The sequence below is a fragment of the Podarcis gaigeae genome (genome assembly GCF_964106915.1).
Source record: "Podarcis gaigeae genome assembly, chromosome: Z".
NCBI lineage: Eukaryota > Metazoa > Chordata > Lepidosauria > Squamata > Lacertidae > Podarcis > Podarcis gaigeae.
The window spans coordinates 17,288,464-17,303,506 of record NC_139691.1 but is presented as its reverse complement, the minus strand read 5'-3'; the positions used below and the strand labels follow the sequence as shown (position 1 = coordinate 17,303,506).

The 15,043-nt window shown below is 46.7% G+C and overlaps 1 long non-coding RNA gene across 1 annotated transcript; it reads right to left on the bottom strand.

Annotated features, from left to right (window-relative positions):
- Positions 1-6,209: 6,209 nt before the first annotated feature.
- Positions 6,210-14,831, bottom strand: LOC310836857. The gene is made up of 3 exons (XR_014560273.1): positions 14,711-14,831; positions 8,990-9,064; positions 6,210-6,709 (listed from the first exon to the last, which is right to left on the bottom strand). It is a non-coding gene; the product is annotated as an uncharacterized lncRNA (long non-coding RNA).
- Positions 14,832-15,043: the final 212 nt, after the last annotated feature.

Sequence of the window (15,043 nt, the reverse complement as noted above, 5' to 3'; positions counted from 1 at the left end):
ACTTTTTTTAGAAATCAAACGCAGCAAGCAGGTGTGGGAATGTGGAGAATGGAACTTAAAAGAGGAAAAATGTAAAAGTGAGACAAACTGAAATTGACAGACTCTCTGAACCCTCCTCAAGAATGAGACTTGCTTTCACTCTCACCTCCGGGAGGGATGGCAGGCAGGTCGGCTGTCTTGACAGCAACTCCACCCTGTCACCCACGGCTCCTCTACAACCACACAGTTTCAAATAAAGGTCTGAATTAAATAGGAACATAAAAAGCAGCCTTATACCAACTCAGACCCATTGGTCCATATTGCTCAGTAAGCTCAGAACCCTGACAGGCAGCAGCCCTCTGAGACATCAGGACATCCCCAACCCTACATGGGAAAACCACTGGGGATTGAGTCTGGGTCCTTCTGCATGCAATGTCTATGTTCTGCTACTGAGCTAGAGCCCTTCTGCTAAAAGTAAGATTCTAGTCCTCATCATTTTGACAAACACAATGAATTAAATAGGAGCATAGGAAGCTTGCTTACATTGGTCCAAGTGGCTCAGTACTGCCTACACCAGTGCTCTTCAGTTTGGGGTCCTTAAATGTTGTTGGACTACAGAAACCATCAGCCTAGCCAGCTGTGCCAATGGAACCTGTTAAAAACACTTTTTGCTTAGGCAAGCCTGTCCAGAACGCGGACATGTTTTTAGTTTACTGCTAGTTTTACTGTTTTGAACTTTTAAATTGTTTATACTAATAATCTTGCCGTTTTATTCTTTTGTAAACCGCTTTGAGGTTTCTTACAATGAAGCGGTCTATTAGTTTAATGAAATAAAGTTCTTGGTGCTGATCCAGGAATGCAGGCGCGTGAGGAAGTCAGTGGCCGCCATGCACCTCGCCAGGCACAGCCCCCATAAGCCTGAGCAGCATCAGTGTGGTGCAGTTGGGCACCGATGCTCGCCAAGCCTTCCTGGACAGCGAACGCCAAGGAATAATTCTCAAACATCTACGGGGAATGCAGACAAAACAGCCTCTTCTCACCTTTCAGCGCTGCCAGGAGTTGAGCCTGTAAGGAGGTTTTGGGCCTCTGCCAGCAGCCCCAGCTGCCTTCATAAAAGGAGCTGTTTTTGTCTAAGGTAGTGTCTGAGACGGGTGACCTTCTCTGGGTCTGCTACTGAAATTTCCTGCCTCTCTGTTATTCTCCTCTTCAGTAAGGTGATATGAAACCCAAAACGTTTATTGCCCCTTTTAAAGTGCCTTTATAGTTCCCAGACTACTCCATATACTGCGTTGTTCTCCAGGGCTGGGATATCACTTAGGAGGACCAGAATTTCGGGGCTGCAAAAGGCATTGCAGATCTCAGCAGAGTCCAAAAGGAAAGAGAGGGGAAGGGAGGAGAAGAGAATAGGAGGGAGCTCGAAGACTTGAGAAAGATTAAGTGGTGTGGGGGTCGCTGCAGGGAATCTGGGTCTGCAGATGGGAGGCGTTTGGATCAACGCAGAGCAAGAATGGGGGCTAGAGTGCCTGCCCTGGACTGGGAGAGACCAGGGTTCAAATCTCCACTTGTCCATGTAGATCACTGGGTGTGACGTTGGGACAGTCAGTGCCTCTCAGCCTAACTGACCTCACAGGGTTGTTGTGATGATCGAATGGGGAGGGGGGGGACTATTGAGCGCCTTGGAGGAAAAGGTGGGATATAAATGCAATAATAATAATCAGGGCTTTTTCAGGGGGAACTCACAGGAACTCCGTTCCTGCACCTTTCAGGTGGGTTTCGGCACCTCTCAGGTGGGCACTATTGCCATTCTAGGAGGCACAGATTTGGCATACCTTCTTTCCAGGCAGGCTCAGTAGGGACAGAGAGTAATTATGTTGCATCAAGGTGTGATTGTAGCAGTCAAATGCTCCTGATTCAGGGAAGAAGTGGAATTTCCTAACCTCAGACGATGCTGCCTACCAGATGCTGCCTACCAGATTTGCATCCTTCCAGTCAGGAATGACTCATACAGAGACACAAGAAGTGGTCCATTCTTATCCCCACACACTAACGTGTGGGGGGGGACGTAGGAGATCCAGAACCAAACCCACAAGTCCATTTCCCTGCTTCCTCCTTGCCTTAGCTAAATCAGCTACCCACATTAAGCCTCCAGTAATTAAGAAATATTAACTAGGTATCTAAATTTAATTCGGACATTAGGGATGGATGTCTTGAGCTGTAAGAAATGTTCAGAGAGACATGAGTGAAAAGGGATGGTGAATGAGGAATCTACCTTCCACCTTTCTGACTATGTGCATGAAAATGTGTGTGTGTTTGGGAGGGGGGAGATCTACCCTTTTATGGGCTACAGATGGTATCACATTGCAGCCTCACATCTGGAAGGGATTTGGGGGCAGGTTTACCCAGACTATTACAGACAGAGGTTTTGTTATACAGATTTTTTTAAAAAAAAAACATAATCTGATAACCAGAAAATTATTTTGCAAATCAATAAGAATCTGATAGAACAGAGTGGCTGAGAAAGGCTGTTGAAAAAGCCACACTGGTCCTCTAGCAAGGGACCTCAGCTGCAGAGATAGTGAAGAGGAAGGGGACTGGACTTTAAGGCTTGACACCAAATTGAAATAAAACCAATGTGCAGAGACAGATTCCAAAGGGAGCTCCTCTCCTGACTGTGGCACATTGGAACTGAAGTTTTAAAAATCCTTGCAACCAGGCATAGCTACCATTTCATTAAGGTGGCTTTAGGAATTGGGCAGCAATTGTATTCTGAAAAATAGCATGCATCCTAGCTACTCCCCTGCAAATTTTCAGAAGAAAGCAGGGGTGACGACTTGGCAACAAACTGTGGGTGCCCAACGTTGGGCACTCGCTGCACCGCAACAGGCAGGGTCGACGGGCGGGGTCAGAGGCCAGGCACCCAAGGGTACCCACAGCAAAAATGTTGTGGGTGCCTGGGGACCTGGGGCCTCCTGAGATTGGCACCAGCAGAAGGCTGGTTTCCCTTGTACCCACTCCACCATAACTCTTAACCTTGGAACCCAAACAGCTTCAGGATTCTTTTTCTACTCTACATACTTTTAAAGCACCGCAGCACTACTTCAAAGAGGAACAGATCCCCCACCCCAAATCCTGGGAGCTGTTCGTGGAGAGTGCTGAGAGTTTTTAGGTGACCCTGTTGGAATGAAAATAGTGGACATCACCCATATGTGGTTAATTAATAAAATGATTGATTGGATCCTTAGATTCAAAGTGTGGGACTAAAACACACTCTCCAGTTGCTGTTGGACTACAACTCCCACCATCCCTGACCACTGGTCCTGCTAATTAGGGATTATGGGCGTTGTAGTCCAACAAAAGCTGGGGACCAAAGTCTGAGAAACACAGTTAGACCCTTTTAATATCTGGACAAGATGGAGCCCCTTTGGCCTGATCCAGTAGGCTCTCCTTATGTTCTTAGGACCAGAGACTTGACAGTCCTAATTTATTTATATTTTTATTTATTTCTATTACAGGCAACTTCCAATTTACGTGGGATTACACATTCCAACACACAACATGTTTAAGTGAAATCGTGTATATTAGAAACACCATTGAAAAAGCCTGCAAACACACCATTCTGCCCCCTCCATGTTTAGCCTCTTTTTGTGATGTTTTGGGGTCACTTTTGGGTTTGGCATAATGCGCACGTGCGTGGTTGCACACAAACTGGACATGCCTAAAATGGTCGCTGCCTGCAAATAAACCATTAACAATATTCTAAGCAGTGTACATTATTTTTAAAAACAAACAAACCCTCATACAAAGAATAAGAATAATTTAAAAATTTATAATAAAACCCAATACAACCTTAAAATGTCCTTCTGAAATAAGGAAGTATTTCTTGTCTGCCTAAAGTTCAGCAAGGAAGGTGACAGTCTCATCTCACACCACATCTGCACCACTTTAACACTCAGAAGCATCTGGTTGTTACAGTGGGAAGAGGGTACTGAACCAGATGGACCCTTGCCCTGATCCAGTAGGGCTCTTCCTATGCTCATAAATCAACAAGCCAACACTGATCTGTTGAAGGGAACCACCAACAACTGCCCCAAGTTGGTTCATGCAGACTTAAGAAAAGGAACCTATGGCAATCCATCTTTGACATTTTCACTACAGTAGTTCTCCTTATGCAATTACATGGGGCGGGGATACAGCATCAAAGGAAACCGCGGCGACGCAGAACATGAAGGTTTATATTGGCTCTTCCCCCCCCCCCCCCGCTCCAGGTTCCACTGAGTTGATCTTGGCTGCGATGCACAGACAGACATTTCTGCATTCCTCAGAGATTAAGTACAGAAAATATTCAAGAGGGATCCAGCTGCTTCTTGCGTCTTGTAATCACTGTCCTACTTCCAAACACATGGCGGACATCTGAGGAAAGATGAGCTGCGTCTCGATGCTCCGTGCATGCATAGGCCACACCTAGGCAGCTATAAAACCCACGGGTGGTACAGACCTCATGGAATCATAGGACAATACAGTCGGAAAGGACCCCTAAAGGTCATGTAGCCAAACCCCCCACGACACAGGAATCACAGCTAAAGAATCCCTTCTTGTGGTTGGTTCTTAATTTCCATTATAAATGCAAAACAGCACATTAAATAAGAAATTGCCTTGCCTCTGGCTGCATTTGCAGAATTTTCCTCATTGGGATTTTTCCTATTTGGGTACTCTCACGCCTATATACATGAATGTGCACCATCTCAGAAAACCATTCCCCAACCTTTTCTAAAACCATGGAGGGTCATCTAGTCCAACCCCCTGAATCACAGCTAAAGGACCCCTGACATGGCCAACCAACCTCTGTTTCAAAACCTTTAACAAAGGTGAGTTCTCCACCTTCTGAGGGAGTCCATTCCACCATTTATCAGGTCTTACTATCAGAAAGTTCTTCCTGATGTTTAGTCAGAATCTCCTTTCTTGTAACTTGAAGCCATTGATTTGAGTCCTACTCTCCAGAGCAGAAAACAAACATGCTCCCTCCTCCATGTGACAACCCTTAAGATATTTAGAGATATCTTAGATATCTCTCAGTCTCCTCTTTTCCAGGCTAAACATACTCAGCTCTTTCAAGCGTTCCTCATAAGGCTGAGTTTCCAGACCCTTGATCATCTTGGTCACCCACCTCCTCTGCACATGTTCCAGCTTGGTAGTATCCTTATTAAATTGTGGCGCCCAGAACTGGGAATGGGTCTCCAGGTGTGGTCTGACCAAGGCAGAATAGAGCAGTACTATGACTTCCCTTGATCAGGACACTAGAATAGCATTCACCTTTTTCGCTGCTGCATCACATGATTGACTCTGCAACACATGACTGACTCTTCTATCTGTCCTGAACATCTAATGTTCTATCTGTCCTGAACATAAACTTCGCTGGACGTCCACAAGTTCCAGCATTACAGGCCTACCATCTGTCAGGGCTTATTAGTGTTCTTAACATTTACCCGGCACAACTGATGGGCATTTTGGAAGGATTTTTGGGGGGGGAGAGGTTGTACTTTATATTATTTTGATTCATTTATTTATTGTATATATGTTTTGCAATAGGATGTGTTGCATGTTTCATGATTTCTTGGTTGTTTTCATGAACTGTTTTGAGATGATCTTGGTTGTTGGAAATTACACATAAAAAAGGTAAAGAGACCCCTGACCATTAGGTCCAGTTGTGACCGACTTTGGAGTTGCGGCACTCATCTTGCTTTATTGGCCGAGGGAGCCGGTGTACAGCTTCCAGGTCATGTGGCCAGCATGACTAAGCCGCTTCTGGCGAACCAGAGCAGTGCACGGAAACGCCATTTACCTTCCCACCGGAGTGGTACCTATTTATCTACTTACACTTTGATATGCTTTCGAACTGCTAGGTTGGCAGGAGCTGGGACCGAGCAACAGGAGCTCACCCCTTCGCGGGGATTTGAACCGCCAACCTTCTGATTGGCAAGTCCTAGGCTCTGTGGTTTAACCCACAGCGCCACCCACGTCCCGGAAATTACACATAGATTAAATCAAATCTGTTGCCTGTTGTGGTGCGGTACCCATTCTATACGTCTGTGGGGATTACTTTCAATATTTACAGAGTGCTTTTCAACGTGGATGGTCATGGTCCAGAAGGACTATTCAAATGTTCTTAACAAGGCCAGGACCTTTCCACCAAACTGGAGCAGTCCAACCTCCCTCCGTCTAAGTCTCCACTTGAAAAAATGAATGACTGGCTTCTATGGTGTGCTTTTAAAAAAAGTTGCATGCCTGTATATCCATGGACATGAGGTCAAAGCACCAAACCAATTATCTGGCAGGCAAAACGTAGTCTAATGAAGCAGGTCAGCCAAAATGAAGGAATTAACCAGAGCAATGAATCATCGGCTCGTCTGGAGGAGTCAGACCAGGTTAAGTCAAACGTTTGGAGCCGACTCAGCCCTGACCCTGCGGCCCAGTGATGTCACCCCGCTGGGCTGCTGCTACAACAACCTTTCCCCAACCCTCATTGCAATGACGTGAGCTTTACTTTGGATTTTTCTTAACGAACCAAAAAAGCACCAGATGGAAGCCAAGTGGGAGAAGGATAAGCAATTGAGAAATGGTCAAAGGAATCTCCTCCTCACTGCTGTCATGTTAGGTTGCCAGACCTCAAGGTCTTATCTGAATTATCCAGATGGCAGGTGGAGGGCTTGAATTTCCATGTGGGCAAGAGTACCTTCAATCATTACACACACACAAACGTAGATATGAATATTTGTGCTTGCAACTTTCAAACTTCAGCTTAACAGGAACTGGCTGCAAATTATAGCATAGACACTCTGGGGAGGTCTGCCCTCCTTCACTACCTTCTCCCAATTAACCTTCGTCTCTAGGGCCCACCCCTGTGACATCACCAGGGGGGTTCCTCCTGTGACATCACCAAAGAGACAGCCCCTCGATCTCAGGTTCGGGTCCTTATATCTCAGGGTCTGGGATGCTCCTGACCTGGCAATCCCACGTAGCCTCGATACATAAAGAAGTCCTAACTATTGTGATGTAAAAATTAGTCTTAAGTGTTACGATGCAAAAATAAGCCCAAAGTATATTCTCTGTTTGCTTCTTCTTCCTGTCCTCCTTGAACAGAAATCCAAATCACCTAATAAGCAGCATCCCAGAACCCAAATGAAATCCTGCCAAAATGAAACTGAAAGTTGATTCCCCTGGGAGTCCGCAGAAGGAGCCCCCCTCCCAGGGATGTGCATGCCCATCCACCAGTCAGCACTCCTCCCTTCCCCTCTCCCAATTAACCTCCTTCTGCAGGGTCCACCCCTATCTTATCACCAGGGCCACCCTTAAGAGTCAAGTTTGGGCACTGAAATCTCAGGGTCTGGAATGCTCTTGATCTGACAACTCTGCTACTCTGAGCCCAATCCTAAAACATCCCAGCCCCTGAATCTTCTGATCTGGCCACAGCTGTTCAGCCTTGTAGAAACAGAAGCTTAAATCCTTGCTAATTTCTGAGCTGTTTTCCATGTGTGGGAAGCAAGCTGGCAAGGCCAAGTTGAAACCAAGCAGAACTCCAGGGCTGCCTTAAATTCCCCTTCTGATCAGAAATCCTGGTGGTTGTGTGTGTGCCAAAGTCATAGTATCATAGAATTGTAGAGTTAGAAGGAATCCACAATGGTTATTTGTCCCACCCCCTGAAAGCCAGGAATCAAGCTAAAGACTCATCCAACTTCTGTTTCAAAACCTCCAATGAAGGTGAGTACACCACAGAGTTCCAAGAGAGTCCATTCCACTGTTCTTACTGTCAAAGAGCGTTGTTCCTGGTGCTTAGTTCGAAACTCCTTTCTCGTCGTTTGAACCCATTGACTCAGGTCCTCCCCTCCCAGAGCAACGGAAAACAAGCTTGCTCCATCTTCCATGTGGCAGCTTTTCAGGTATCTTTATCACGTTTCAGCCTTCCCTTCTCCATGCTAAGCACCCCCAACTCCCTCAATGGTTCCTCATATATAAGGTTGGCTTCCTGAACCATATCGGTCGCCCTCCTCTGCACACATTCCAGCTTGTCAATCTCCGCCTTAAACTGAGCTGCCCAGAACTGGACACTGGACTCAAGCGGGGATCTCACCAAGGCAGACTAGAGCGTTACAAGAATTTCCCTTGATTTGGAAACTCAACTGCTGTTGATGTAGCCTAGAACAGCATTAGCTTTTGGGGTAGCTGCTCCATGAGCTTGGAATGTGTTTAAGGAAGAGGTGGTCCACCACAGGGCATGACACTGGCCTGTAAAGCTTCAATCTGGTTTTTCAGGGTTTTCAAAGAGTCCCTGAAATAAGTAAAGAACAGGACCTGTGCTGCTCATGGGCCCAACCCATTGCACCTGGAAAGCTGTGACGAATCACAAAGCACACAGGAATGTCCTATGCAGGATGGAGGTTGAGAATGTAGTAGCACAGGCAAGGAAGAGGCACTGCAGATCACAAGTCTGACATCTGTAGCAGGTGGTCTGCTAAACCAGCTCCCACTTGCTTGGGTCATGGGCAGTAAGTTCCCTTCTCCTCCTCTTCCTCCTCCGTCTCCTCCTCTGCTTCAGCATTACCCTTTAAGAACTCAACAGGGAGGAGGATGGGATCAAAACTAGAATGAGTTGGTTCTGCTCATTAGCATCACCTACTGTCAGCTTCCATGCCTTCTGCCCAAGCAGTCCCAAGACACACCAGCCACTACTGTTGTCTACCCTAACTAGTGGCAGTGCTCGAGAATTTCAGACAGAGCTGTCTCTCCCACCCCTATCACCCCTATTTTGCATGCAAAGCAGGTCCTCTGCGACTGGAGTGTGGCCCTTAAAAACCCACTAAGATTCCAGTCCTCGTGGTTCTGAATAAAGGGCTGGAAGACAGGAAGCATAGGGAGATAGGAAACAGCCTTATTCTGAGTCAAACCATTGGATTTGTCTACACGGACTGGCAGCAGCTCACCAGGATTTTAGGCAGCAAGTCTTTACCAGCCCTACTTGGAGATGCCTGAGATTGAACATGGGACCTTCCGGGTGCAAAGCACGTGCTTTACCATTGAGCTAGGGCATTTCCTGTCAAAAAAATAAAGTTAAGATTCTAGTCCTCATGATGCTAAATAAAAGGATGTGCAAAGCAGATGCTCTACCACTGAGCTATGACCTTTCCCCAACTGGAGAGTTGAGCTGGGGCCTCCCAGCAGGTGGATCACTCCCAGCTCTGCCTGCAGGTCAAAGCCAGCCAGAAACCTTCTGCAGCCCTTTCAAAACACATGGCTGGGCCCTTGAGCCATTTTGTAGTGCTTGGGGCGGGTAGAAAGAGAAACATATTTTCTTGTCTGAGCGGGAAAGCAGTCTGTCCTGTATCCTGCAAGCGACCAAAACGAAAACATCAGGGGAACCCCCAAAGCTCTGTCCCACCCCTCCAGCCTTTGTGGGAAGAGACTCCCACCCCACCTCGTCCAGATTCTGACATCCTTGCAGCTCATCACAAAACAAGATGTCAACCCCCCCACCCTGCTGCTGCTGCTGTTGCTGCCGCCGCCGCCGATTGCTCTTGGCGTTGGTAACCTGTCAAGATGGCCTGCTCCTTCCAAGAACAACAAGGGGGAATGTTAAACAAACTGCTGTCTGACTCTCAAATTTCAGCTGGGACTGAATTCTCTCCCCCCCCCCCCACTTTCCCCTGTAGGCCATTGCATTGGGCTTGGGCTGTCTGTATTTATGATAGGTCTGAAAAAGTCCGAGCATTATCACCCCTTGCAATGCATACTGTATATGAATAAGGGTAGCCAACAGAGGGAGAAAAGTCATGGTTGAGAATAGCTTGCAACATCAGGAAGCAAATGTCAAGCTGCCCCAGAAATAATAAAATCCAATGCAGTCTTCTAGCTAGAAAAGAACAACCTCTCTGCTTACATACATACGGGCAAGGTTTTCTGAGCACAGGGCTATTTTGATCTACAGTGTGTGCTATAGATTTTCATTAATTTATTTATTACATTTACATCCCTACCTTTCCTGCAAGGAGTTCATGGAGATTATGTGGCTCTTCACACACACACACACACACACACACACAGAGAGAGAGAGAGAGAGAGAGAGAGAGAGAGAGAGAGTTAGTTTTATCCTCACAACAACCCTGTGGAATAGGCTAGGCTGAGAAAGAGGTTGAGTAACTGGCCTAAGGTCAAACCCAAATAACTTTATGGCTGAGTGGGAAATTGGAACTCCGGTCTCCCATGTCTTAGTCTGGCACTCAAACCAATTGATTAATTCAGAATGTTTTTATTTAATTCCGTTCTTTATTCAAAACGATGAGGAGTAGAACCTTACTTTATTTTTAGGGGAAGGGTCATAGTTAAGTGATAGGGCATCGTCATCATCATTTTATTATTTATACCCCACCATCTAGCTGGGTTTTCCCAGTCACACTGGGTGGCTCATAGCATATATCAGAACATACAAAAATATCAGACATTAGAAACTACCCTAAACAGGGCTGCCCTTGGATGTCTTCTAAAAGTCAGATAGTTGTTTGTTTCCTTGACGCCTGGAGGGAGGTTGTTTCATCGCCCTCAGCTCCAGGGGAAACCACAGGGCCGTCCAGGCTCCATGCAATTGGAGAGGGCACTTCGGAGCCAGACAGTAAAGAGCCCTGGTTAACTCTGCATTCCAGTAAGCCACCAGGGAATCAGCTGAAAGGCCATCAACATGAGATAAAACATCCTCTACTACCCTCTGGAAACCATTTGGATCCATTAAATGGATCCAAATCAGTCCCACCTCCCTACAGAGGGGTAGGGGCACAGAGAAGTCCAGTTGCACCAGGAAGTGATCCGACCATGGGACTTCTTTTGTTTCACTTTTACTTAGTGCCAGATCACCCACATCCATAGAGGTGAACACCAGGTCTAAGACATGTCTGCGACTATGAGTTGAGCCAAACCTATTCAGGGACAACCCCATGGAGGCCATGCTTTCCACGAAGTCCCAAGCAGCCCCTTGTAAAGTCATGTTGGCATGGACATTAAAATCCCCTAGGATAACTAAACTAGGTGTCTCCAGGAAAACATCCGGCACGACCTGAAGCAGCTCAGGCACGGAATCCTTGGTGCAATGGGAAGTCAGTACACCAAAAGGAATCCTGTACTGCCCCTATTGCCCAACTTCCAGAACATGCACTCAGAAAACTGGGTCATCCCAATAGGATGCCTGGTGCAGGTTAATGACTTTGTAAAAATTACTGCAAACCCCCCTCGTCACCCACATGACTTGGGTTGCTGTGTGTAAGAGAAACCTAGTGGACAAGCAACGGCAAGGACAGGCCCATCTGCTTCATCCAACCAAGTCTCTGTTACACATGCCAGGCCAAGTCTTCCATCCACGATCAAGTTGTGGATGGCAGTGGTCTTGTGAATCATTGACCTGGCATTGCACAGCAGCACCTTCAGGTCACGTGGGTCTCCCTTGCTGATTCCAGTATCCTTCCAGTCAGGTAGGGATAGTCTTCAAACAGTGACCAGTCTTCAAACAGCACTAATGTCAGATATAACCCCAGGTCTGAAAGCCCAAGAAATAAATTCCAGGATCTATCAAGCTCCACTGAGAAGGCACCAGGATGGATCCTGACAAATTCTGTTATGGGTCTGCCCCCATAATTGCTATTTTTGATGCTGGCTTCAAGCATGAGCCCCAGCCAGAGGGCCCATCATCTTGAAACAAAACGTTGGCAATGCTGGTTACGCTGCTGGGCTGCAATTAAAGGCAGAGGAGAGAGCCAGTGGTGAAAAATTTGGCAGCCGGCTCTCCATCCCAGGCGGGCTTAAAGGTCAGGCCAGAGAGCCGCTCTGTATCTCCAAGACACCCCATGGAGTGGTGACGAAGGCAAGAGTATGCCTAGGAAGCTGACCTTAGGGACCCTGGAAAGGAGTGGGGTTTTTTATTATTATTATTCGCCCTGACACATCTTAACTTTCAATCTGACCCGCCGATGAAAGGGAACATAAAACACAATCAGGGCTGGTGGAATTAAGAGCAGAAACAGGCAGAGCGAAGGAGCCAACTTGCTGAAAGGCCTTGAGGAATAAGCCACAGGAAGGCAGAAAAGTGTTAACATTCCTCGGCAAAGGTCTGGCAAGAGGCAAGGCTCTTAGAGGACCTGGGCTGTAATAAACAACAGGCAAGGGGGGAGGATGGGGGGGCCGGGTGGCTTCTCGACTTGTTCCGTGGCCTGAAAGGGCCCTGGAAGGCTTCCCAGACTTGGCCACAGCATCTCCCAACTTCTGCAACTCTCTCCAGTCTGTCTTTAAAAAAAGAAGAAGAGCCTGTTCGATCAGGCCACTAGCCAGCATCCTGTTCTCAAAGTGCGCCATCCAGATGCCCTGAATAGGGGAAGACCACAAGCAGGGCCTGAGTGCAAGAGCCCTCTCTCCTCCTGCAGTTTCCAGCAACCGGTATTCAGAAACGGCCTTGGTCCAGTATACCTGAAGGAGCGTCTCCACCCCCATCATTCTACCCGGAGGTCTAGCACCAAGGGCCTTCTGGCAGTTCCCTCACTGCAAGAAGCCAAGTTACAGGGAACCAGGCAGAGGGCCTTCTCGGTAGTGGCGCCCTCCCTGTGGAACGCCCTCCCAGCAGATGTCAAAGAGAACAACAACTACCAGACTTTTAGAAGACATCTGAAGGCAGCCCTGTTTAGGGAAGCTTTTAATGTTTGATGTATTACAGTATTTTATATTTTTTGGAAGCTGGCCAGAGTGGCTGGGGAAGCCCAGCCAGATGGGCAGGGTATAAATAATATATTATTATTATTATTATTATTATTATTATTATTATTATTATTAACATTCCTGCCTCTGATCCTTGAGACAGAGCATGGTCACCATGGCTAGTAGCCTTATTCCCCATGGATTTGTCCGGTCATCTTTTAAGGCCACCTAGGTTGGTGGTTGTCAGTCATTGCCTCCTGCAGAAGTGAGTTCCACAGTTTAACAATGCACACTACACAAAGGACTTTGTTTGGGAAACTGCTAAGCAAGTCCACCTTTGAACACGATCTGAACAAAGACATCTTATGACCCAGACCATGTTGATTCAGACAGCACAAACCTGGTGGTGCATTTAGCACCTAAAATTTCCCACTGTACTTGTATGCACTATGATATTCTATCCAGCTAAAATGTTGCATAATACCAGTAGCAGCTGGCATTTCCCAACAGAGTTGACTCTGCATCTCAGGAAACTGCAGGTCATGGGCAGGAAAGTGTCCTATTAAAGCCAAGTATTTCAATACTTTCTGGGCAAATACGGAGTGAAGGGAGTCTTATGTGTTTGGTTTGGGGGGGGATCTGCTCCTCTTTTGTTTCCAGCACAGCTTTCACGAGCAGGTATAAATTTTGCTTAGGCTGATACTTTTTTTATTAGAAACCCAAAACAAGACCGCTCTACCGTTTTCATAGTCCATTAAGCCTCCCTACCTGAGCTTTGGGACACCTCATCATTCATTGCCACTCATTTCCAGCTCCTGTAAGGACCTGGACAAAGATTTCTTAGTCTGGGAGGTTTATGCTTTATCTTTGCTTACTTGTTCTGCCAGTGGTAGCGTTGTAGGACAGGCCAACACCACTGGCTTAAATGCCCCTTCCTCCCACCGCTGCCCCCCAAAAAGAATATTTTCTGCATTTTTCACCTCTTCTGCTCCAGGCTCCTTCATTGGTCAGGGATATCACAGTACAGTGGTCCCTCGGGTTACATACGCTTCAGGTTACATACGCTTCAGGTTAAAGACTCCGCTAACCCAGAAATATTACCTCGGGTTAATAACTTTGCTTCAGGATGAGAACAGAAATCGTGCTCCAACAGAGCGGCGGCAGCAGGAGGCCCCATTCGCTAAAGTGGTGCTTCAGGTTAAGAACAGTTTCAGGTTAAGAACGGACCTCCGGAACGAATTAAGTACTTAACCCGAGGTACCACTGTATTATGGATTTCAGAGAGACCCCAAGGGTCATTTAGTCCACCCCTTACAGGAATCACAGCTGAAGAATTCCTGAAGGTGGCTGCCCAACCTCTCTTGAAAAACCTCCAAGGAAGGAGAGTCTACCACCTTCTGAGGGAGTCCGTTCCACTGCTGAACAGCTCTCACCATCAAAAAGTTCTTCCTAATGTTTAGTCAGAACCTCCTTTCTTGTCATTTAAATCCACTGGTTCGTGTTCTACGCTCCGGAGCAGCAGAAAACAAGCTTGCTCCATTTTCCAGATGACAACCCTTCAGATATTTGAAGATGGTTATTATATCTCCTCTGTCTCCTCTTTTCCAGGCTAAGCACACCCAACTCCTTCAACCGTTCCTCATAAGGCTTGGTTTCCAGACCTTTGATCAGCTCTGTTGCATTCCTCTGCACACATTCCAGCTTGTTTATATCCTTCTTAAATGGTGGTGTCCAGAACTAGACACACAGGACTTCTAGTGGGGTCTGAACAAGGCTGAATAGAGATCAGTCAGTTCCACTTCAGACACAAAATGAAGAGATAGAACAAATATAGGAGAACCTTTTAAAGTTACATTGTACAATCAGAAAGGATTTGGGAAGATCAGGGCAGTTCAGGGCAAAATACGGTGTTGCCAAGTACCAGGGATGTAAACTTTTAAGGTCCTGTGGAAGAATGTGCTCCCCCAGCCCTCTTCATGTAGCCCTTAGGACTCTCCCCAGCGTCACATACCCTCTCGAGCCAGACCACTCCTCCTTGCGTGGGATGTCTCCTTGAACTGCGACAACGACTCACTCACCTGGATGAAGAATAGTTAGGGGGTGTTTGCGTGTGTTTGCAGAAACCAACCAACTGGACAACAACAATATTTACATATATTTCTCTGCCCAGTTTCACCTCTGGCTCCACACATTGCTGGCAAGTGGCACCCAGGTATGTTAGTTGGACCTGTGCATTTTAAAGGAGAGCACCTCTTTCTGAAATTTCATACCTGATATTATTATTTTTTAAAAAAAATTCTTTAGAGCATTTGCACCCTGCTCTCCAGCCGAAAAGGCACCTGGA